Below are 24,247 nucleotides of genomic sequence, written 5' to 3' on the forward strand. Positions count from 1 at the left end.
GACCATTTGCCTGTCCCACGGTAATCCTTGTCTGCCTGTTACCCTGACCTCGGCCTACCCATCACCACCGTTTGTCCTGCTGGCTGCTTCCCCTCTCTCCCTGCAGAGCGTGACCTAGGGAATCTCGGGGGCGCGACTTGGATCCAGTTGCGGCCAAGACCATCCCCACCATCAGGGGCCATGGTGAATACAAAACTGGGTCTTGGACTCTGCGCCCTGGGTGATCTTGGGTTCACACTTCGTTCCTGCTTGCAGCAGTCGGCTATAGGGTTCACCACCCTGTGGTGCATCCCGGACCCCAACGGGGTGCACTTGTTGCCTGGCCACAGGTGACCTGACACACTGTCCAAAGCTTTCCCCCTCAACCTCAGCAACATCTCCAAGATACACCCCTTAGCTTCCAATTCACTCCCTGGTGATCTCTTTCCTCGACTACTACAACTCCCTACTCATTGGTTTACCTTTAAATAGGCTATCCCCCTTCAGTCTGTCATGAATGCTGTTGCCAGGCTCATCCACCTTCGCTTATGCCGCGTAAACACGGTCGGTAGGTCTGATGAAAACGGTCTGATGGACCGTTTTCATCAGACCAACCAATTGTGTGTGGGCCCTATCGGTTTTTTAAAAACTAGGAACTTGTTTTAAAATGATCTGATGGTTAAAAAAACGATAGAAAAAAAAGATCGTCTGTGGGCACGTCCATCGGTTAAAAATCCACGCATGCTCAATCAAGTCGACGCATGCTTGGAAGCATTGAACTTAATTTTTCTCAGCACGTCGTTGTGTTTTACGTCACCGCGTTCTAACACGATCGGATTTTTAACTGATGGTGTGTAGGCAAGACTGATGAAAGTCAGCTTCATCGGATATCTGATGAAAAAATCCATCAGACTGTTTTCACCGGATGAACCGATCGTGTGTACAGGGCATTAGTGTCTGCTATCCCTAACTTACAAAGCCATCCACAATTCTGCCCCCTGGCTACATTACTAACCTAGTCTCAAAATACCTACCAAATCCTTCTCTTCGTTCCTCCCAAGACCTCCTGCTCTCTAGCTCCTTTGACCTCATTCTACGCTCACCTCCAGGACTTCTCCAGAGCCTCTCCCATCCTCTGGAACTCTCTACCCCAATCTGTCCAACTATCTCCTACCCTGTCCACTTTCAGACGATCCCTGAAAACTCCTCTCTTCAGAGAAGCCTATCCAGCCCCCACCTAACAACTGTATATTTATTTTTTCCATCAGCCCATCTCCCATAGTTATTAACTTTTGCATCTCTTGACCCTCCCTCTTAGATTATAAGCTCTAACAAGCAGGTCTCTCTAATTCCTACTGTATTAAATTGTATTGTAATTGTACTGCCTGCCCTTATGATGTAAAGTGCTGCGTCAACGCTATATAAATCCTGTATAATAATAATTTACTCTCCTGCTGTCCCCCCCCCCCCCCCTCTTCAAGATAGTGGATTGACAGCTACAGGAGATTGCACTGTCTCTTGTTAGCTGTTTGTTCTGAAGTACTCCTTGTTAAAATCTGTAAATATTAGGGCAAAATGATTAGGAAAAAATGTACTGAGAAATATTTATGTGGCTGGTCTGAATATGTTTATGTAAAAATCACAAGAGTTGGATACTACTATAAGTCAAACCTGTTAGAAACCAAGACAATTAAAACTGAGCAGGTAATGAAAACATTCACAGGCAGTGCAAAAGGTATCTAACATAATGTGCAAATCTCAACTTAATTTGTTAAATTATAACCCAGCTAGACTTTTTCAAGGAAAGTATGATTAGTATATAAATTCACCTATCTCTATCTCTGCTTATTTATCTGACATACAGTGCCTTAAAAAAGTATTCATGCCCCTTGTCATTTTACAAAAACGTAAATGTATTTTATTGGGATTTTATGTGATGGACCAACACAAAGTGGCACATAATTGTGAAGTGAAAGGAAAATGATAAATGGTTTTCCAAATTTTTTACGAATAAATATGTGAAAAGTGTGACATGCATTTGTATTCAGCCCCCTTTACTCTGATACCCCTAACTAAAATCTAGTGGAACTACTTGCCTTCAGAAGTCACCTAATTAGTAAACAGAGTCCACCTGTGTGTAATTTAATCTCAGTATAAATAAAGCTGTTCTGTGAAGCCTTCAGATGTTTGTTAGAGAATCTTAGTGAGCAAACAGCATCATAAAGGCCAAGGAACACACCAGACAGGTCAGGGATAACGTTGTGGAGAAGTTTAAAGCAGGGCCAGGTTATGAAAAAATATCTCAAGCTTTGAGCATCTTATGGAGTACTATTCAATCCATCATCCGAAAACAGAGTATGGCACAACTGCAAACCTACCAAGACATGGCCGTCCACTGAAAATGACAGGCCTGGCAAGGAGAGCATTAATCAGAGAATAATTGAAGAGGCCCATGGTAATCCTGGAAGAGCTGCAGAGATCCACAGCTCAGATGTGAGAATCTGTCCACAGGACAACTATTAGTCATGCACTCCACAAATCTGGCCTTTATGGAAGAGTACCAAGTAGAAAGCCATTGTTAAAAGAAAGCCATAAGAAGTCCTGTTTTGCAGTTTGTGAGAAGCCATGTGGGAGACACAGCAAACATGTGGAAGAAGGTGCTCTGGTCGGATGAGAACAAAATGAAACTTTTTGGCCTAAAAAGCAAAATGCTATGTGTGGTGGAAAACTAACACTGCACATCACCATGAACACACCAACCCCACCGTGAAACATGGTGGTGGCAGCATCATGTTGTGGGATGCTTATCTTTAGCAGGGACAGGGAAGCTGGTCAGAGTTGATGGGAAGATGGATGGAACCAAATACAGGGCAATCTTAGAAGAAAATCTGTTACTCTGCAAAAGATTTAAGACTGCGGCAGAGGTTCACCTTCCAGCAGGACCCTAAACATACAGCCAGAGCTACAATGGAATGGTTTAGATCAAAGCATATTTATGTGTTAGAATGGCCCCGTCAAAGTCCAGACCTAAAGCCAATTGAGAATCTGTGGCCAGACTTAAAAATTTATGTTCAGACGCTCTACATCCAATCTGACAGAGCTTGAGCTATTTTGCGAAGAATGGTCAAAAATGTCACTGTCTAGATGTGCAAAGCTGGTAGAAACATACCTAAAAAGACTTGCAGCTGTAATTTTAGCGAAAGGTGTTTCTACAAAATATTGACTCGGGGGCTGAATACAAATACAGGCCACGCTTTTCACATATTTATTTGTACAAAATGTTATAAACCATTTATTATTTTCCTTCCCCTTCCTAATTCTGGGCCAGATTCACATAGAATTATGCCGGCGTATCAGCAAATACTCTGACGTAAGTCCGAATCTAAGGCCGTCGTATCTTTAAGTGTATTCTCAAACTGAGATACACTTAAACATGCCTAAGATACGACGGCCAGCGCCGTTGTATCTTGGGGTGCAATATCTACGCTGACCGCTAGGTGGCGCTTCCATTGCGCTGGACGCCGTTTACGTTAACGTCGAAACCAATGACGTACTTGCGATGTAATTTCGCGCAATGCACGGCGGGAACATTCGAGACGGAGCATGCGCAGTACGAACGGCGCCTAATTTAAATGATCCACGCCCCCTACATGGATCATTTGAATTAGGCGGGCTTGCGCCGGTGGACTTTACGCTACACCACCGCAAGTTTACAGGCAAGTGCTTTGTGAATCAAGCACTTGCCCGTAAAACTTGCGGCGGTGTAACGTAAAGGAGATACGTTACGCCGCCGCAGTTATACGAGAATCTGGCCCTATGTGTTACTTTTGTGTTGGCCTGTCACATAAAATCCCAATAAAATACATTTACGTTTTTGGTTGTAACATGACAAAATGTGGAAAATTTCAAGGGGTATGAATACTTTTTCAAGGCACTGTATATGCTGATATTGAATACGCCATATTTGTGACAGCTTTACTTAGGCCTAGTGCTTTTTGCATACACACATGGGTACCTTTGCATTACCTGAAACTGCAGCCTTTGCAAAATGAGTTCCTTCCATTATGTTTAGCTCTCATTAAATATCGCTGCTGCATGCATCACATCTGCATGATAGTTCATTCATTAAAAATGATAACAGAGAATCTTCTTGTTGATGTCCCAGTTTCCATTTTGCTTTGATTTTTATTCAGATTTCTAGGTTCAATCATCTGTTTGGTGCTTAAAATAGCTTCATGCATGTTTCAGTCTAAATAGTTCATTAATCTTCTTTTTTCAAATGTCTTTTCTTTTAGCTTGAATGGGAATTTTTCACCCCCGCTATTATATTCTATTCAGCAAACAAAAACACATCAAATCACCAAGAAAAGGGAATGGAGCAAACAAAACGTGGAGATATACAACTCGGGAAAAGGCATGTGCTGCAACTGGGAGCCCAAAGACAAGACTATTCTTGGCATGCTCTGTCCCAGACACTATCACTCCGTAGGGGGAAAAGGGACACATTCCATTCATCCTTAAATAAGAAGAATTGAAGGACAGCCCTAAGATATGTTTTTGGGTGATTACATTAAAAAGAGCTGCTTTTATTTGACATCAATTGCAAGCTGAATAACATTAATTCTTAAGGTAAGGTAAGTTAAAGGATTTTCTTTTTCTGTGTTAATATGGCTCGAGTTTGGAAATGTGTACCCATAATCGTGTCTCTAAGTAAACCACTTGGTTTCTGTATTGCTTGTTGTTACTGTTTTAGTTTTTAGACTCTGAAAACCAAACAAAACTTTTAAGAACTGTACTTGGTTAAATGATCAGACTTGGGTGTGTACATCTGTTTAGCGTATGGATGTTCAAGCATAGATGCTGAACAGATACTTGTTTTCAAGGCAGAAAAAGAAAATTGATCATGTGTAAGTGCACCAACCAGCTTTCACCTTGGCTACACTTAGTAGTAATCATAAAGAAAGATGATGTATGATGGGCAGGTTTGGCTTTCTGCATATTTCCCACTGTTCTTTGTGGTATAAATAAGTCTAAATGTGCTGTATGCATATTATTTGTGTATTGATGTCATTTAAAGTTAGTTGCAAGGATTATCATAGCTGACTGTAATAATTGCATCCATATCATGCATGTGCTTAACACATACTACTTCCATGGCCTTCTCTAGACCAGGTATGCTGTTTGAGGGCACGGCTCACTATGCAGTAATGGCACTATTCAAAATATAAGATTTCCAGTTCTTTCATATGATGCCACATTGAGGCTGGGTTAAATGCGGTTTTCCCCACATCCAATTCGCATAGCAGGAGATTGTCATTGTCATTGTTCACACATCTCCGCAGCGGCTCTGGTGAGAATTGCACAGGAGTCCTGTGCGTCTTTTGGTCCATTTGAGGTCCCAATTCAGCCCAAAATTTTGGTTTGAAATCGAACCTGGAACAGTGAATGGGGACGCACCGGATCCCTGCTGTGAGCATGAGAGAGTGGGTAACCGCTCAAAGAGAACCAGGTAATCTGATTCCTGTGGTCCGAGCCAAGGGTGCAGGCAGTGCAATCAAAATGCAGGTTAGGATGAAGGAAAAAAGCTGGGACAGCCGCACTCCAAAAAAACTCCTCCTTTAATTAAAAATCACAAAATACATGCCACAGCAAAAAACAGCACAACAAAAGAAAAGCTGACGTTTCGCACTATGCCTTAGTGCTTCTTCATAGCTTCTTCCTCAAAGCTATGAAGAAGCACTAAGGCATAGTGCGAAACGTCAGCTTTTCTTTTGTTGTGCTGTTTTTTGCTGTGACATGTATTTTGTGATTTTTAATTAAAGGAGGAGTTTTTTTGGAGTGCGGCTGTCCCAGCTTTTTTCCTTCATCCTAACCTGCTGTGAGCATGCTGCAGTGTGAACACAGCCTGAAGTTTTTTGTGTGTGTAATAAAGCGCAAGATTTTTTTTTATTAGAACCACAGTGCATTTGATTCTGTATGGAATCAGTGACGTTTTTTCTACTCCTGTCTACAATTTAAAGTGGAGCTTTTATGCCAGAGGAAACGCTTTTGCTAACCTTGTGAACATGCTGGTCCTATGGCTCTATTGTAGACCAATTAGCTTTAACACTTTGGGGGTTATTTATGAATGGCAAATCCACTTTGCACTACAAGTGCAAACTACTAGGCAGATTCAGAAAGACTTGGGCCGGCGTATCAGTAGATACGCCAGCCTAAGTCTGAATCTGGGCCGACGGAAATATAAGCGTATTCTGGTAACCAGATACGCTTAAATTAGGCTAAGATACGAGCGGCGTAAGTGTCTTACACCCTCGTATCTTAAAGTGTAATTTTTAGGCTGGCCGCTAGGTGGCGCTTCCATTGCGTTCGGCGTAGAATATGTAAATCACTAGATACGCCTATTCACGAATGTACCCCCGGCTGACGCAGTACAGATATGCCGTTTACGTAAGGCAGTTTCAGGCGTAAAGTTAGTCCATCAAATAGCTGGACTAGTAATGTTAAGTATGGCGGTCGTTCCCGCGTCGAAATTTGAAAATTTTACGTTGTTTGCGTAAGTCGTCCGTGAATAGGGCTGGACATAATTTACGTCCACGTCGAAACCAATACGTCCGTGTGGCGAACTTTGCTATGTAAGTGCAAAAATAAGCAATGCACACATTTTTTATTCTACAGTACCTAGTGTATATACATTCAGATCTGTCAACCAACAGATCATGAATCCATGTAATTGTGCTTTGTGATTGTATAATTCACAGCTGATTAGTCTGAAAACAAGCACACAGATTTGACCAATCAGGAAATCGGTAATTTGCTGATATACCTAATTTGCAAAACAATTTGCTCATTACTAATTCAAGGCCATATCAACCAATCAGATCTGATCTGGCTAAACTGAAATGTGGGGTCTGTGTGTTACTAAGATTTGTACAATGCATAGGACTTACAAACAGATGACTAAATTATTACAGAATTGTAGGCATTATGTATACTATATGCAATAGAGGCAAGTTGTCATAAAGTTTTCAGATCCATAGAACATACAGTAGTATGAAGCTGCATCAAGCTTGAATAATGTCCCTAAGCTGCATTAGCATTTGTAAATTGAGCCTATTACGTATGATCTGCTGACACTGATAAGCAGTGGTGACTGGTGCTGGAGAGTTTTTTTTTTTTTTGGGGGGGGGGGGGCGCGCCTCCACGTCCACACTCACCCTACAGGCAGACCCCTCCAGTGCTCACGGCTCCCCTGGTGCCTGGTGCCACGGCTTCTGTGTTAAACTGGTTTTCTTTCCAGGTTCTGGGTCTTCGGCCTCCTGTCCTGATTGGCCGGGCCTCTGGCATACCTAGCAATGTGATTAATGGAATAACTCATCAGGAATACACAACACAGTTCTTCTTGTAGTTTACTTGAAGAAAAGTAAAATTCAGGTTAACATTAGTCAGCCAGGACCTGTGTAAGTACCCAGGACTTGGTTGAAACAGTTTAAAGAAAACAGTCAAGAAAACTATGCAAACAACGAAAGCAATAGGTAACAATATGTACAGATTAAATAGACTCCCCAATAAGTTTTGGTGTGTGTGTGTGTGTGTGTGGGATGCTGTGGCTCAGGCCCCGTACACACGTCCAAGGAACTCGACGGGCAAAACACATCGTTTTGCTCGTCGAGTTCATTGTGAAGCCGCCGAGGATCTCGGCGAGCCAAGTTTCCTCATTGACTAACGAGGAAATAGGGAACATGTTCTCTATTTGGCCCGACGAGATCCTCGTCGGTTTCCTTGCCGAAAGTGTACACACGGCCGGGTTTCTCGGCAGAATACAGCTCCGATCGAGTTTCTGGCTGAATTCTGTCGAGAAACTCGGTCGTGTGTACGGGGACTAAGGGGAACCCCAGGCCGACCTACGATGCTTCTAGTACACACCCAGTGAAATGATCTCAATACCCGTGGTGTGTCCCCTTTAAGAGCAACCGCGGTAATGTCCTGAAGGCAAAGCTTTGAGTTTTATTATCTTCACCGGCAATGTAGGAGCTCTGTGGACAATATTTGGATGTGGTATTCTATGAAAAGCATTAAAGGTTCCTGGGAAAAGCCCCCCCCCCCTAGCCAAATCCTGTACACAGTTGGCGGTCCTCCCCATAGCGATCGATCTTAGATGCAGGTGTATCGCAGTGGCATTCAGTCCTTGAGCTGTTGCAGGGTGTCCTTCTTTAGCATGTACAGTCTGTTCCTCTGGGCTGGAGTCGCAGGCTGTGTGCCCCTTGGTAGACCGCAATTCCACACACACATAGAGTGCAGGAGATGTTCTCCTGATGGGTAAAGAGGAAGAGGTACTCACTGATCCAATGACATTTGTATTGGCCACATCCCTTGGTGACCTATAACAAAAAGAGATGATCTCCCCCTGGGTGGGATTTTAAAGGCCAAACAAAGTATAAAGGTAAAAAACGATCTTTAATGGGAAATTGGTACAAAAACTGGCACTTGATGTTGAAGCACACCGTGAGCACCTGCGGTGCATGTGAATGCAACAAATGTACACATACAAAAACAATAACACTAAAACAGTACATATGCCACAAACAATGGCAAATAGACAAAAAAGCACTCTCCTAGTGGGTGATGTGTGTGTGTGTGTGTGTGTGTGTGCCTGACGCGTTTCTGGTTGTCGACCGTCATCGGGGGCCACGGAGGAAGAGTAGTACAAATGGCAGTTCAAACCACGTAATAAACTGGATGTGGACCCCATTTGTTTAGTTATGTGGGGATGGAGTAGCGTCCAGGCACCTATTCACTTGGGGCAACGCCATTCTACACCTCACCTTTGGACCGATTAGAGTCTTTGGGTCTATTTAGACCCGAACGGGGATTCGGGCAGCGGCGAGTCTTTGGAATTGGGCAGGACGTGACCCGGCTAGTTATACACCGAAAGGTTCTGGGCCCCTCTACTTTCCACTCCCCTGGTTATGAGGGACGCTCGGACGCTACTCCATCCCCACATAACTAAATAAAGGGGGTCCACATCCAGTTTATTACGTGGTTTGAACTAACATTTGCACTACTCTTCCTCCGTGCCCCCTCTCCTGATGGGGTGCAGGCAAAAAGAGACTCTGGCCTAGTTCCTCTGACTTTTCATCTCCTCCACCACAGTCCTTTGCTGCTGTCTGATTGGCACAGGCTCTTCCAATAGGGAGTTTACAGACAACCTCCAATAGGGAGTTTACAAATAAGCAGTTCTGAGAGTCTGTTTGTAAAGAGAGAAGGGGGTGAAAAAGCCCACGCTGCTGCAGCAGACAGCTGTCCCCTAACAGATTAGATCAGTCTGGAGAAGTACCTGCTACACATATAAGACAATGTCACGAACTATGGTGAATGAGAATGGACCACAACTGCGGAAAGTTAAATTACTTTAAAGGAGACAATGTATTTCTCTATGCAGTATGACATTCAGTATTAAACCCCAGGCGTCACTCTTAATCTTAGACGAAGAGTTTGGGGTTCACTACATCATCTGTCACGCAGAGAGGAATGCTTTTAGGAAGTAGGCGAGGAGGTATTATTGCATACCTGCAAGCTCTAGTTTAAAATGCATATGTAAACATGTCTCATATACAGGGCAGTATGATGTATTCAAGTGTTAACAATTGTCATGCACGTAGCTTAAGGAGATAGCGTGTTAGCAGGGCCGATCCTCCCTATAGGCTCACTATGCAAGCCGCTTAGGGCCCCGCAAAGCTGCAAAGGGCCCCCCAAATTACTAGAGGCCCCGCCTGGTGAGAAGTCATTTTCGCCCCCTCACCCCGCTTCTAAACTCGCTGGCTGAGTCATTTCCGACAGCAGAACACACCCTTCCCCCGCTTCTCAACTTTCTTTAATGTGACATGTCCCTGTCATCAGAGCCCCCTGCTTCTCATTTTTAATGTGCCATGTCATTTTGCTTAGGGCCCCTGGGAGGTCAGGATCGGCACTGCGTGTTGTTATAAAACTTTATGGAGAAAGGCACTTGGTAGTCATATGAATCCTTTAAGAATTATGTCCCCTTAAGATATAGAGTAAGGCGTGTAGGGTACATATAATCAGGGGTCAAGTCCTGGGGGGAAAAGTGTGGGAACTCCCACCCAAGATCCACTCCCCCACCAAAAAAAAAAAAATGATACGCTCATATGCATAATTACTAAACCGCATGTTTTTTTAAGCAAGTTCTTTCTAAATCCCGCGATAACTTGCGGCAGACCTCTGGAATGTCTCCTGGGAACAATGACAAAAGCTCCCAGGAGACATTGCGGCATCGAGGAAGTGACGGAATACCCACACACTACCCAATAAATCCATATACAGGAAGCGGCCAGTAACATACAGGATTACTAAGGTTCGCCTTCCCTTGACAGTGACTCGAGCTGGGCATCGCCGCTTAGTGAAGGATTGGCTCGGGCGGCTCGGCTGCTCTCGGCTGCTCTAGTCCTGCAAAGGGAACTGCGTTCCTGCTGTGAAAAAAGTGCAGGAACTCCGTTCCCACGCGTTCCCGCAGGACTAGAGCCCTGCATATAATCTTCATAAGAACTCAAGCAACTTTTAATATGGCAAGTCCTATGATAGTAGTATGAATCCCCAGTGGTTATCTCCAAGTAAGAAGGTAATTAAACATGGCCATCTTCAATATATACAGATGGTATATTCAGTATGACAAGGTAATCCACAAGCATTGAATTAATAGTTTCAGGGGTACTTATCCGTTCGCAGAGCATGAGGCTTCTTAGTAATAAAGTAGTTTTGTAGTCGGCAATGATTGTATGGAATGAGAGTCCAGTCCAGGTGAATATGCCAGGATGTCCTCACAGCGAGTAAAGTATTGATGGTAGCGTGGAACCCAGGTTGGGATGGGTTAAATGATGGGGGGCAAGCAGCAAACGGTAGTTTGACGGTAGCGTGGACCGGGGTTCACCAGGCTACGGCCGACAATAAAGGAACGCTGTGTATTATAACAGCAAACTATTTATAGTGCCAGGAGCGTGGTTAACAAGCCGGGCACTTGTGCTCGGCACTTCCGCGTTCCAGCGCGGAACGCACTCGGAACAGGCGAAGACGTCGCTTACAGACAATAAATAAATAAATATATATATATCTATATATATATATATATATATATATATATATATATATATATATATATATATATATATATATAATATATATAATCTCTCTATATATATATATATATATATATAATCTCTCTCTATATATATATATATAGATATATATATATATATATATATATATATATATATATATATATATATATATATATATATATATATATATATATATATATATATATATATATATATACTGAAAAAGTATTTATACCCCTTGAAATTTTCCACGTCGAAACCAATACGTTGTTGCGCCGTACTTGGAAGCAATGCACACGGACGGCGCATGCATTTACATAAAACACGCCCCCTTCCACATTTGAATTACACGCGCTTACGCCGGCCCCATTTGCGCTACGCCGCCGCAACTTACGGAGCAAGTGCTTTGTGAATACTGCACTTGCTCCTGTAAGTTACGGCGGCGTAGCGTAAATACGATACGCTGCGCCGCCGTATCATTGCGCGCCCCTACCTGAATCTACACCACTAATGCCGGCCATAGACGGTTCAAATCTCGGCCGGTTCAACAGAGTCCATGTATAGGCAGGCTGAATGTACCCAAGTTCGATCAATCAACTTGGGTACAGCCAGCCTGTTGTATTTTACATGCAATTATTACTAGTGGCTGCTAGCATTAATCACTGTATTCTCCTGGCTCTGACCTTGGCTTACTCTCACGGACTCTGCTTCTGCTTGCTGCCAGTGTATGACCCTGGCTTGTTTCTGACTTTGCTTTGCTTCTGTTCCTGACTGATCCTCTGTGTATGACCTTGGCACCGACTCCTGACTAAGCCTTCTGCTCCAGCCCACTGTTTAGACCCACTTTCTCTACCAAGGGTCATCTAGTCTACTGTCATCATGGTCTGACTTTGCCTCCAGAAAGAGTCCCTTCAACACAGACCATCGGGAAACCATGTAGCTGGCAACCAATGCTTCTTTGGGCGCAGCACCTACTGTCGCCACTTTCAGGGGTGCTCTGCACTCAGCCGCAAGGGGAGCCCTCTCATCACATGGGCCTCTGACCAGGTACGTGACACACTGACTGTGTTAATGGGGGAACCAAGCAATTTTCTTTCCGGCAACCCATGGTTGCCGTAAAGAAAATTGCTCCGTCAATTGCCAGGTTTAGAGAACACAAGACTGCCCAAATCTAACAGGAACGGGTAGTGACACTAAATGACTAATGTCCTGAGATGCATCTGTAACAAAATATGGTGAATACTAGGCTGCACTGGAATGGATGCAAATTATTATTATGCTTTTCCTAGTAGGATCAGTGTGTGCTTCAAACATTTGCATTCTTGTTGATGTAAAAGAGTGATGCCATCCACAAACAATACGACACAACCAAATGTGTTGCCAAAAGCTTGAGATTGTTGTCATACAAGGAACTGCAACTACAAAGTACTGTAAATTGGAGTGCTTTAACAGAAAATGGAGCTTGCTGATGAACAACTCCCCAGCATGAACTGGGATAGTATAAACCTTTAAGATGAATGGGCAATGCCCTTATTGATTAGACATGCATATATAAACTGCAGAAAGACATGCTTGTAGAGGACATAAAGCAACTAAATTCTGATAAAAAAAAAAAAGGCCCATTGGGGTAGATCCACAAAAGGATTACGCCGGCGTATCTACTGATACGACGGCGTAATTTTAAATTTCCCGCGTCGTATCTTTGTTTTGTATCCACAAAACAAGATATGACGGCATCTGGGTTTGATCCGACAGGCGTACGTCTTAGTACGCCGTCGGATCTTAGATGCAATATTTCGGCGGCCGCTAGGTGGCGTTCCCGCCGAAATCCGCGTTGAGTATGCAAATTAGCTAGTTACGGCGATCCACGCACGTACGTCGGCCTGGCGCTTTTTTTCCGTCATTTGCATTTGGCTTTTTCCGGCGTATAGTTAACCTCCCTGGCGGTATGAAAAAACAGGCTGAAAGCGGTACAATTATTTGTAAGGAAATTTGGTGTTTTATACTGTAGGCCTGTGATTTTTTAGGAATAACTCAATTAAATCTGACCAAACAAGAATCTAATAGGCATCCCGGGTATGACATTTTTTTAAAAACAAAATTTTAAATTATAATATAATAAATAATTATAAATAATTATAGCAAGTAATAATATAATTAAAATAAAAATTATTCAATAATGTAATCAACTCAAAATCACTGAAATTTGCTCAGTTGCAGAATTGTTGCTGTCATTATTTTTTTTTTTTTTTTTTTATGACGAATTTCCCCGCAAATCGCTATCGCACAATTCTGCAAGTGATTATAATTTATTATCGCTGTTTTCTAGCTGATCTAAAACCATTTTTGACATAAAAAGACACCTTTGGTTGCTATGGACAATCTACAGTTTTCAGGCAGAAAAAAAGGTTTTTATTATATAAAATGACATGCATGACACTGGGCAGACCACTAGGGACAAGGGGGGTGTGTTTTTTTTTTTTACATACAGTACTGTAATCTATAAGATTACAGTATACTGTATGTATAGTGTTTGTTTACTTTTTTGAATTTGGCGCCGATCTCCGCTCCCGTGCGTCGTAACGTCGCAGGGAACGGAGATCGGCGGCACAGGAGGACGCTGTGTGAATCGAGCGAGGTCCCGCTCGCTCACACAGCGTGGTGACATCGCTGGATCCAGGAGAAGGTAAGCCAGCGCACGCTGCAGGCTCTGCATATCTACCCTGAGCGTGACTCGGGGTTACCGATTTTGGTAGAAAAAATCAACCCCGAGTCACGCTCGGGGATACCGCCAGGGGGGTTAAAGCTGTTGTTATGAGGCGTACCCAATGTTAAGTATGGCCGGCGTTCCCGCGTATAATTTTGAATTTTTTACGTTGTTTGCGTAAGTCTTTCGCGAATAGTAATTTGCGTAGAATGACGTCACCGTCGTAAGATTTGGCTTGTTCCGGTTAACGCACATGCGCCGTTAAAAAAAAAAAAAACGTTGTTTACGTCGGGTCACGACGTATTAACATAAAACACGCCCCCATTACATCCATTTGAATTCCGCGCCCTTACGCCGCAAGAGATACACTACGCCGCCGTAACTTACAGCGCAAATTAATTGAGGATTCTAAATCAAACAAAGTAAGTTACAGCGGCGTAGTGTATCTTAGATACGCTACGCCCGGCGCATTAATGCGGCGCTGTATGAGGATCTACCCCATTGAGTATATGAATCTCAGCTGAAAATGTCATGTTAATGGCACTGGTCAAAGGCAAAGTTGTAACACTTCAACAGCATCCAAGATCAGTGGTGGCTGGTGCTCAATTTTTTTTTGGGGGGGGCGCAAACGGAAAAAAAAAAACAATTGCAGCCACTGTGCCCATCAAATGCAGCCACTGTGCCATCAATTGTCACCAATGTGCCATGCCATCAAAAGCAGCCACTGTCCAATGCCATCAAACGCAGCCACTGCGCCATCAATTGTCACCACTGTGCCATGCCATCAAACGCAGCCACTGTGCCCATCAATTGTCGCCACTGTGCCCATTGTCGCCACTGTGCCCATTGTCGCCACTGTGCCCATTGTCGCCACTGTGCCCATTGTCGCCACTGTGCCCATTGATGCCACTGTGCCCATTGTCGCCACTGCCCATTGTCGCAGCTGTGCCCTGTAAAATGCCCCCCCCCCCGCCCGGCACTTACCTTTCTGGGGGTCAGCCATCCTCCTTCCACATCCCTCGATGTCTTCTCCCGCCCTCGATGACGTTTCAGCCAATCAGGTTACCGGTAACCAGAACTGGTGAACCTAATTTGGCTGAGATGCCTGTCAGTCTTATCCAAGGAACGCACGGGGGGTGCGTTCCTTGGATAAGCATTCGGAAGCCGACTACAGCCTGAGGGCTGTACTCGGAAAGCCTATCAGAGCCGCTGGCTCTGAAAGGAACTTCCACACAGCCAACCAGCTGCCGTTATTTAGGTGGCCGGCGCTCGCCATCCGGGCATCTAAATAGTCGGCGGCAGCGGCGAAAATACATAGATTCATGCAATGCATGAATCTATGTATTTCAGTGGCGGTGCAAGAGCCAGAGGGGGCGGCGCTCCGGCGCCCTCTATGGACGAACCGCCACTGTCCAAGATTTAAAGTTTTAAATAAAAGTTGCTTATTCTTGATATTCTGATATAAAAAAGGTGAAAAGTTGGTTATTTCCACATTCATGAGAAATGAACTGATAAAACATGCCAAGGGCACATGGGAGTTGAGAAATTAAAGCGGTAGTTCACCCCCCCCGACACATTTCACCATCGAGACAGGCATTGTAGCGCGAGCTACAGTATGCCTGTCCCGATTTTTTTAACCCCGTACTCACCTTGTAGTCGTCCATCGTAGATTCCGGCTCCCGCGGGGAATGGGCGTGCCTATGGAGAGGGAGGATGATTGACGGCCGGCCCTGGCACGTCACTCTCCCCGAAGACAGCCGGAGTAGGTCTCGGCTCTTCACGGCGCCTGCGCACAGGCTATGCGCACGCGTCGTGAAGACCGAGCCAATTTCGGCTATTTCCGGAGAAGCGTGACGCGCCAGAGCCGGCCGTCAATCATCCTCCGTCTCCATAGGCACGCCCATTCCCCGGAATCTTCGATGGACGACTACAAGGTGAGTACGGCGGTAAAAAATTTGTGACAGGCATACTGTAGCTCGCGCTACAATGCCTGATTTTAAGGTAAAATAAAAAAAAAAAATTTTTTCCCGTCGATAGGGTGAACCCCCGCTTTAAAAACAGAGCCCAGGATTCACTGCCCTGGAATAAATGCTGAAACTGATTCTACATGAAATACCCTCATGACCAATAGCAAAAGGTTACCTTATATCTTTCTGTGCTAGGAAATTAACTGCTTGTTGAAGAGAATTTTTTTCAAAATAGAAGTTTAAATAAAACACACCTTGACATCCACTGTAATTGAGAAACTAAAAGCAATTATTTTCTAGACCTTGAATTTCAGAAGACTTTGTACCAAACAATGGCCCTCAGCTGCTGTAATTGAATGTGAAAGGTTTACTCAAGCCTATGATGTTCAGCATTCAACTTCCAGTACTAATGTTCCATACTGAAAAGACCAACTGGGTTAAGAGTTAAAATTGTTAAATATGACCTAGCTGATGAACACAGCAAGCCAATTCAGAGGGTACAGTACACCAGACCCACAAGCTATCTTGCTCTGTTAGATGTTGGATATGGGGTAATGCAAGTAGCATGCCTTCAGTATCCTGTCTTCTTCTAATGCCAAGTAGAGAAGCTTTACAGTACAACATTACAGCTTTCGCTGTAATTTTCCCTGAAGCAATAGTCAAAAATATCTGATCATGAGTCATGTCCAAGATAGAAGACTTATTTGACTTGATAAAAAGCATATCCTATATCCCATATACTGGGCAGCCTGGCACTATTTATACAAAAAATAAACTGCCGTCACTACCCGGAAGTGCAGAATCACATTATATATATATATATATATATATATATATATATATATATATATATATATATATATATATATATATATATATATATATATATATATTATTGTGATTCTGCACAGTGCAGATGCCCTGTAGCAGTAAATGTGCCATGGGGTGGGGTCAGCAAATGGTTAAAAAAAAAACATGTCACCTGGTGTACTGTAGATCCATCATCAATCACAGTGAAGGCCTGAACAACCCGGGAAAAAAAAGGTCCACAGCCGACGAAGGCTCCTGCCAAGTGACAGCTCTGCCACCTCCTGCTGCTAAATAAAGTAAAGGGCGGGGCCACCGGGTGGCACCTCGTCCCATGTGACATCATCGACCCAGAATTTCCCTGGGAGCCTTCGTTGGGAGCGGAGCTTTTTTTTCTTCTTCTTATTTGGGTCAGTGGCCAGTGTTCATTGTGATTGACATGGGGACTATTTTTTGTGCGTTTTTATTCACTTTACCATATTTATGGTAAATGAGTAGGTGTACAATGTACCCCATACTCATTCACATGAAGGGCAGGATCTGGGGGCCCCCTTGTTAAAGAAGGCTTCCACATTCCCATAAGTCACCTGGCCAGAGTTGTGGGGAAGAGGCCCTTGTCCTCTTCAACACGGGGCAAGGTGCTTTGGGGGGGCAGAGCTCCTGCCCCAAAGCATCCCTTCATGTTGAGGGTATGTGGCGTAGTATGGTTCAGGAGGGGGAAGGTTCCTCGCACCCCTCCTTTTCTGGCCTGCCAGGTTGCATCCTCCGATAAGGGTCTAGTATAAATTTTGGGGGGGACGCCACGCCACTTTCTGTGCAGCTTGCCATGCATTTGGAAATGCATAGGTATGAATGGAGCCTCATTATTCTTGTGTAAATGCACCAATTTCACTTTTAGACCCCATTCACACCTAATGTAGTGGAAGCATATGTTTTTTCGCTTGTTTTTCCCATGACATGCATAGGGCTGCAATCGGCTGCTCTACACATGGAAACATGGGACATTTTGGTGTGTTGCGGGTTTCACTATTTTACTGAGTGTCTTGCTGCATTTGTCACTCGTTTTTACGTGGCAAAATGTTTGCTTGCTTCTGTTTTTTGTGTGCTGTTAACAATTATTGGCACCAAAAGAGTAACCAGTCAATTTTAAGTGTGAAAAGGTGGTCATACAATCTAATTGTATAATTTCTTTACAATCTTAGATTTACAAAAATGATATCATAGGAGGACACACCATCCATTCAATCACTTTGTATCCATTTATACAATCAAGCAAGCCCTTGCACTATATAGTTGATGGTAGATCTAAAAGAGAATGTACAATCAGATTGTAAAGTGTATGGTGAGCTTTACAGAACCCAGGACATACTTCTCCTGTTTTCAAAACTACAGCTCTATCCATATAGGTTGTCATCTCATTGCTCAGCTCCTGCACACTCTACCAAATTAACAATCTATGCAAGATGAAATTGACCCCTTTGTGCCGATGCCTCCTGGCCTTTTAAGAGGTTTCAGAGCCTGGAAGGTTGGGCAGAGTTTCTGATCAGGTTATCGGCTGATCTGATTGGCTGTCATGGGATAACATGATCAGAAGGGTCCAGATCCAAGAAGCGATCGGGAGCTTTCTGTTAGCCGCCGGTAACTGTGTCGAGCACACAGGGCACGTGCTCTCGGTGCAGCTGTGTTGGCTAATTGGTACGCATATATGTGGCTGCTTGGCACCAAGGCCCATCCACCAAGAGGCCGCATATTTGTGTACTGTCTGTGCCTAGGGGTTAAGGTAGAAAAAAAAATGTCTGTGTATTATTGAGAACTGATTGATCGCATAGGAAAACCACTCCCATGAGGAGATTGGTGGGAGTAATCTTCTCGAAGGGAAAGGCAGCTGCAGGGTGTGTGCTAATCAGGTCAGCTGGAAAACTTCTTCCAGTGTAACCAGGGGTCAAGTCCTGGGGAAAAAAGTGTGGGAACTCCCACCCAAGATCCACTCCCCCACCAAAAATACGCTCATATGCATAATTTACTAAACCGCATGTTTTTTTTTTTTTTTTTTATCTTCTGTACCATAGCAAGTTCTTTTTAAATCCTGCGATAACTCGCGGCAGACCTCCGCAATGTCTCCTGGGAACAATGTCAAAAGCTCCCAGGAGACATTGCGGCATCGAGGAAGTGACTGAAAACCTGCCCACTACCCGATGAATCCATATACAGGAAGCGGCCAGTAACATAAAGGTTTACTAAGGTTCGCCCTTCCCCTGACAGTGACTCGAGCTGGGCATCGCCGCTTAGTGAATGATTGCCTCGGGCGGCTCGGCTGCTCTCGTCCTGCAAAGGGAACTGAGTTCCTGCTGTGAAAACGCGTTCCCATGTGTTCCCGCAGGACTTGAGCCCTGAGTATAACAGTTTTCACATCCCAAGGTCTATCCAGGAAGTAATCGAGACTTTTTGTATACAACAAGCTGGACACTGAGGTAAGGGTTGTGTAGGATAAACAGAAAGATTTTTCATTTCTGCAAAAGAAGTATATTAATGGCATATTGGTACATGGGCTAGCTGCAATTTAGAAAAAAAAGGTGAACTTGGCCTTTTAAAAATAAATGTAAAATATATGCTACTGTGCAAAAGTTTTAGGCGGGTGTGAAAAAAAGCTGTAAAGAATGCTTTTAGAAAAGAAGTGGTAATAGCTTATTTTGTCAATTAACAAACTGGAAAGTAAATGAACAAAAGAGAAATCAAATCTATATTTTCTGTGACCACCCTTCGCCATAAAAACAGCATTAATTCTTGTAAGCACTCCTGCATACAGTTTTTTAAAGGAACTCGGTAGATAGGCTGTTCCAAACATCTTGAAGAACTAACCCCAGATCTTCTATGGATATTACTCAAATCCTTCTGTCTATTCATGTAGTCTATGACAGACTTGATAATGTTGAGATCCAGGCTCTATGGTAAGGTGACCAGATTTTTTTAATTAAATCCAGGGACATATTTTTTTTTTTACTAGTGGTGGCAATCAGCGACTCTCTGCCCATCGCCACAGCCGCCCGCCTCACAGCCTGTCAAGTGTTGCTCTCCAGGCCCCGGCTACTACTGGGTGGGGTGCAGAGGAAGATCACTCTGCTAGGGAAGGCAAGGAGATAAGCAGGCAGACTGCTGGCCGGGACTTGAGCCAAGGCAGAAGAACATGCAAGTGGATCTGAATAGGCATGCACCCGAAACTGAAGAAATATTCCCTCTGCTCCGACCAGCACACGATCATCAGAAAGGGGCACAGGTAATAGAAAATAATACCCCCCCCCCCAAGCTAGTAGAAGCCGCAGAGCGTGGAGGGTGTTAATTCAGATATTTTTTTTTTTTAATTCTGCACTGACTGTCTTTGAAATTGCCCCAGCCCCTGTTCAAATCCAATCCGGGGACAAAACAAGGGACAGACTTGGTCCAGGGACAGGGTCCTCAATCCGGGGACTGTCCCCTGAAACCGGGGATGTCTGGTCACCCTACTCTATGGGGGCCAAGCCATCACTTCCAGGACGCTGAAGATAGTTCTTAATGACATTGTCTGTATGTTTGCGGTTGTTAAATAAATTTAAGGCCAGCCATGAGCTTCTCTGATGGTATGGCATGATGAATATGTTTGTTTCTTCCTGTATTTCTCGGCATTGAGGACACCATTGATCCTGAAAAAATCTCAAATTCCATGTGTAGAAATTCAGCCCCAAACTTGCAAGGAACCTCCACCATGTTTCACTGTTGCCTGCAGACACTCATCATTATACCACTCTCCAGCCCTTTGGCAAACAAACTGACTTCTGCTACACCCACGTTTTTTAGATTTTGACTCATTAGTCCAGAGTACCTGCTGCCATTTTTCAGCATCCCGGTACCTGTTTTTGTGCACTTGAGTTGCTTAGCCTTGTTTCTGATTGGAGGAAAGGCACACACCCTCTCTCATCATAGGCAGAGACTCTCAATAGTGTTTTGTAATAGGACCTGCTCTCTGCTAATCTATTTTGAAAAACCTCCGGACAAAAGATTCAGGCTCCTTTTGTCTAAAAGTCTGAGAATTTGTCAGATATGTGCCCAGTTCAAATTTCATGAATCGGGTTTACATCTACTTTTTTACTTGGCTGACCACTGCATCCAGGGTTCTCAGCATTGCCCGTTTCTTTGTGCTTCTTGAAAAGAGCTTGAACAACTTGAAACTCCAGTCTGCTTTGAAATCTATTCCTGGGAGAGACCTTGCTGATGCAGCATAACTACCTTGTATATTGTTGCTGTGCTCAGTCTTGCCATGACCTGTGACATGAAACTTTCTTCCACAATCTCACCTTAGGAGCAGAGTTTGGCTGTTCCTTACCCATTTTTAAGCCTCCTACACAGTTGTATCTGATTCAGGTAATGATTGTGTTTCAACCTATATATAAAATTAATGAACATTATTACTTAGTGTAATTAGCTAATCATACACCTGATTTTAATCCTACAAAATCCATGACAGTGTGTAAGAATTGATGCTGGTTTGAAGTTTAGTCACAGCAAATATTGATTTGATTCAGATTTTTCTTCTGTTGGCTCACATTGCATTTTAAAATATATCAAAATAGTGCATTAATGTGCAAGATTATAACCTTGACCCATTCACTTTTTTTTTTTCGATTTACAAACATTTTTATTGGGTGCAAAAATATATGGTACAATACAATATATCATGAGACAAGAGAAATAAAAAATACAACCATGATACCAAGGTATCATGGTTGTAGTTTGACATAATAAAACCATGAATAAACAGAATTTTTCTTCTACATACAGCCGGGGTTAAACATGTAATCAGGAGTCACTTTTTGATGCACTATTTTGCACATTTATCTGGATTTAGTTAAATAATTTGCCTATGAATTTCTTAAAGGATTATAACAACAAATTTTGAAACATGTGAAATGTTTGTTATATGTTTTTGTGCCTATTTGCACATTTGATGGATATTATTAGATATAGTTGATATTTATTTTTAAAGGGATATTGCAACATGCATTGGTATGTTTATTTATTAGATATAGGTAACTTTGGCGCTACTATGTGCAATATAATGTAAAGATGTGTGAAAGTGTAACCTAAAGAAGAAAAAGGTGTTGCTCAACGCTAAATGTGTTCCCACATGAATAAGCAAAATAACAAAATATTGTGAAGTGCTACCTCTCTCTGCTTCCCAATCGTATGCAATGACATCACAGGCTGCTGCTGGGGACACAGGGCTGAGGATCTGCAGATATTTCAGTGAACCAGGGGCATTTCACCTCAACCACATAAGCAAATTACCTGTGTGCACCAGGAATGGTGCATCTGTAAATGTGAGTTTTTTTATTGTATTTTTTTTATTTATCAAAGATAGTGTTTTATACAGTAAACACTATGTCAGTTCTTTCTTATCCTTACGATACCTGTATATGAGGAATACCATTTAATGGATCAGGAGCCCTTATACAGACAGAGGAACAACAGATTGCTGGATTGATACCCCTTAAGGGGAAAGCAATACTGGACCTGTTTGTGGGTTTCCCTGGGAGGTGAGCACATAGTGTGACCAGTGGAGGGCACTTTGGTGTGCACAGCAGTTTTTTTTTTATCACTTTGACTGTCACTATAGGATATCTAGACACTTATATGACACTTACAATGCATATATTAGAGCACTCATTGAATGAAATTGATGAATCGCCATATCAAGCCTACTACTTGTATCAACTGTTACTAATTTATAGGGATGGTCCGAACACCCTCTGGTTTGGTTTGCACCAGAACATGTGAACAGGCAAAAAGTTCTAGTGAACATGCGAACCCTATTAAAGTCTATGGGACACGGACATGAAAAATCAAAAGGGCTCATTTTAAAGGCTTATAAACAAGTTATTGCCATAAAAAGAGGACATGTATTAATGCAAAAAAAAGTTTTTAAAACAACTGTTTTGTAGGAGCAGTGATTTTAATGATGCTTAAAGTGAAACAATAAAAATGAAAGATTCCTTTAAATATCGTGCCTGGGGGTCCCCTTAGTCTGCCTGTAAAGTGGCACATCTGTGCGATGGCACTGTGCAACAGTGCCACAGCAAAATTACATTTCTAAAGGAAATAATGTCATTTAAACTTGCTCGCAGCTGTAATGTATTGCCAGATCCCGGTAATATAGATAAAAAAATAAAGGAAAAAAATGACGTGCGACCTGCCCCCCAGTCCATACCAGGCCCTCTGATGTGCCCTTATAGCTTCAATGTTTTAGTTCATGAAAGTGTGCAAGCAACAATTCATATATGTAACCCACCGAACATTGAAAATGTAGAAATTCTGTCCATTCCACACTGCTGCTGGGGATTTTTCCCACTTAAAGGATCACTAAAGGAATTTTTTTTTTTAGCTAAATAGCTTCCTTTACCTTACTGCAGTCCTGGTTTCATGTCCTCATTGTTCGTTTTTGTTTTGAAGTGGCTGTAATTCTGCTGTGATCTCCACACTTCCTGCTTGTCTGGCTCCTTATGAAAAAACTCATGGGAGCTTCTCACTGTGGTCTAAGCTGTGTGTCTAAAACTCCTCAGAACCAATCAGATTCATTTTAAAAACAAAACACTGCCCTGGATTTGTTTGTTTTTGTTCTGTGGGTCTCTTTACTTCACATAAACATGAAACCAGTTTAAAACCGAAAGTGAAACTAGAGGCACGTTAATCGTTATATGATAGAATTTAATCTATTTTTAATCATTTTTAAAAGGAATCGGTTAACAGTCATTTCAGCAAAAACATTCTTTTCCTTTAGTGACCCTTTAATACTGGTGATGGGTGATTCCACCCACTGCTGTGCAATTCTTCCCATTATACACCACAGCACACCACAACTGGGGCATTGCGCCAGATGTATTGTTTGGCTTTGAGGCCAAATAATAACATTTTAGTCTCATCTGACCATAACACTTTTTTTCCATGTGGTCTCCAAGTCTTCAAGGCGTGTTTAAGGTGGTCAAATGAGACTAAAATTGGATTATTTGGCGAAAATCCAATACAGCTCACCATCCAAATAACACCATTCCTACAGTAAAAAGCATGGAGGTGGTAATATCCTGTTATGGAGGTGTTTCTCTGCAGTATGGACTGAAGTACTTGTCAGGATAGAAGTAAAATGGATGGGGCAAAATATCAAATTCTTAAGAAAAATCTGATGCCCTCTGCTAGAAAGATGTCAATGGGAAGAAGATTTACCCGATGACCCAAAGCACACAGAAAAATGACCACTCAGTAGTTAAAGGAGAAAAAAGTGAATGCCCTTGCATTTCTTAGTCAGAGCCCAGACTTGAATCCCATTGAAAATCGGTGGAATGACTTGAAGACTGCAGTCCACAAACGGTCGCCATCAAATTTAACTGAACTTGAGCAGTTCTGCAAAGAGTCTATAGGCAAAGTCTAGATGTGCAAAGTTAGTAGGGACATATCTCAACTGAGTAAATGCTGTAATTAAAGCAAAATGTGGTCCAACAAAATGCTGACATAAAGAGGATGATCCTTTTTCCAACTCGGTGATTCTGCTTTAGATTTTTTTTTCTGACATGTAGGTGTTATATCTTTCACTTGGATGTTATAAGTCGCACTGAGTAAATACTGTACAGCTGGAT

The sequence above is a fragment of the Rana temporaria genome, chromosome 4, assembly GCF_905171775.1.
Source record: "Rana temporaria chromosome 4, aRanTem1.1, whole genome shotgun sequence".
NCBI lineage: Eukaryota > Metazoa > Chordata > Amphibia > Anura > Ranidae > Rana > Rana temporaria.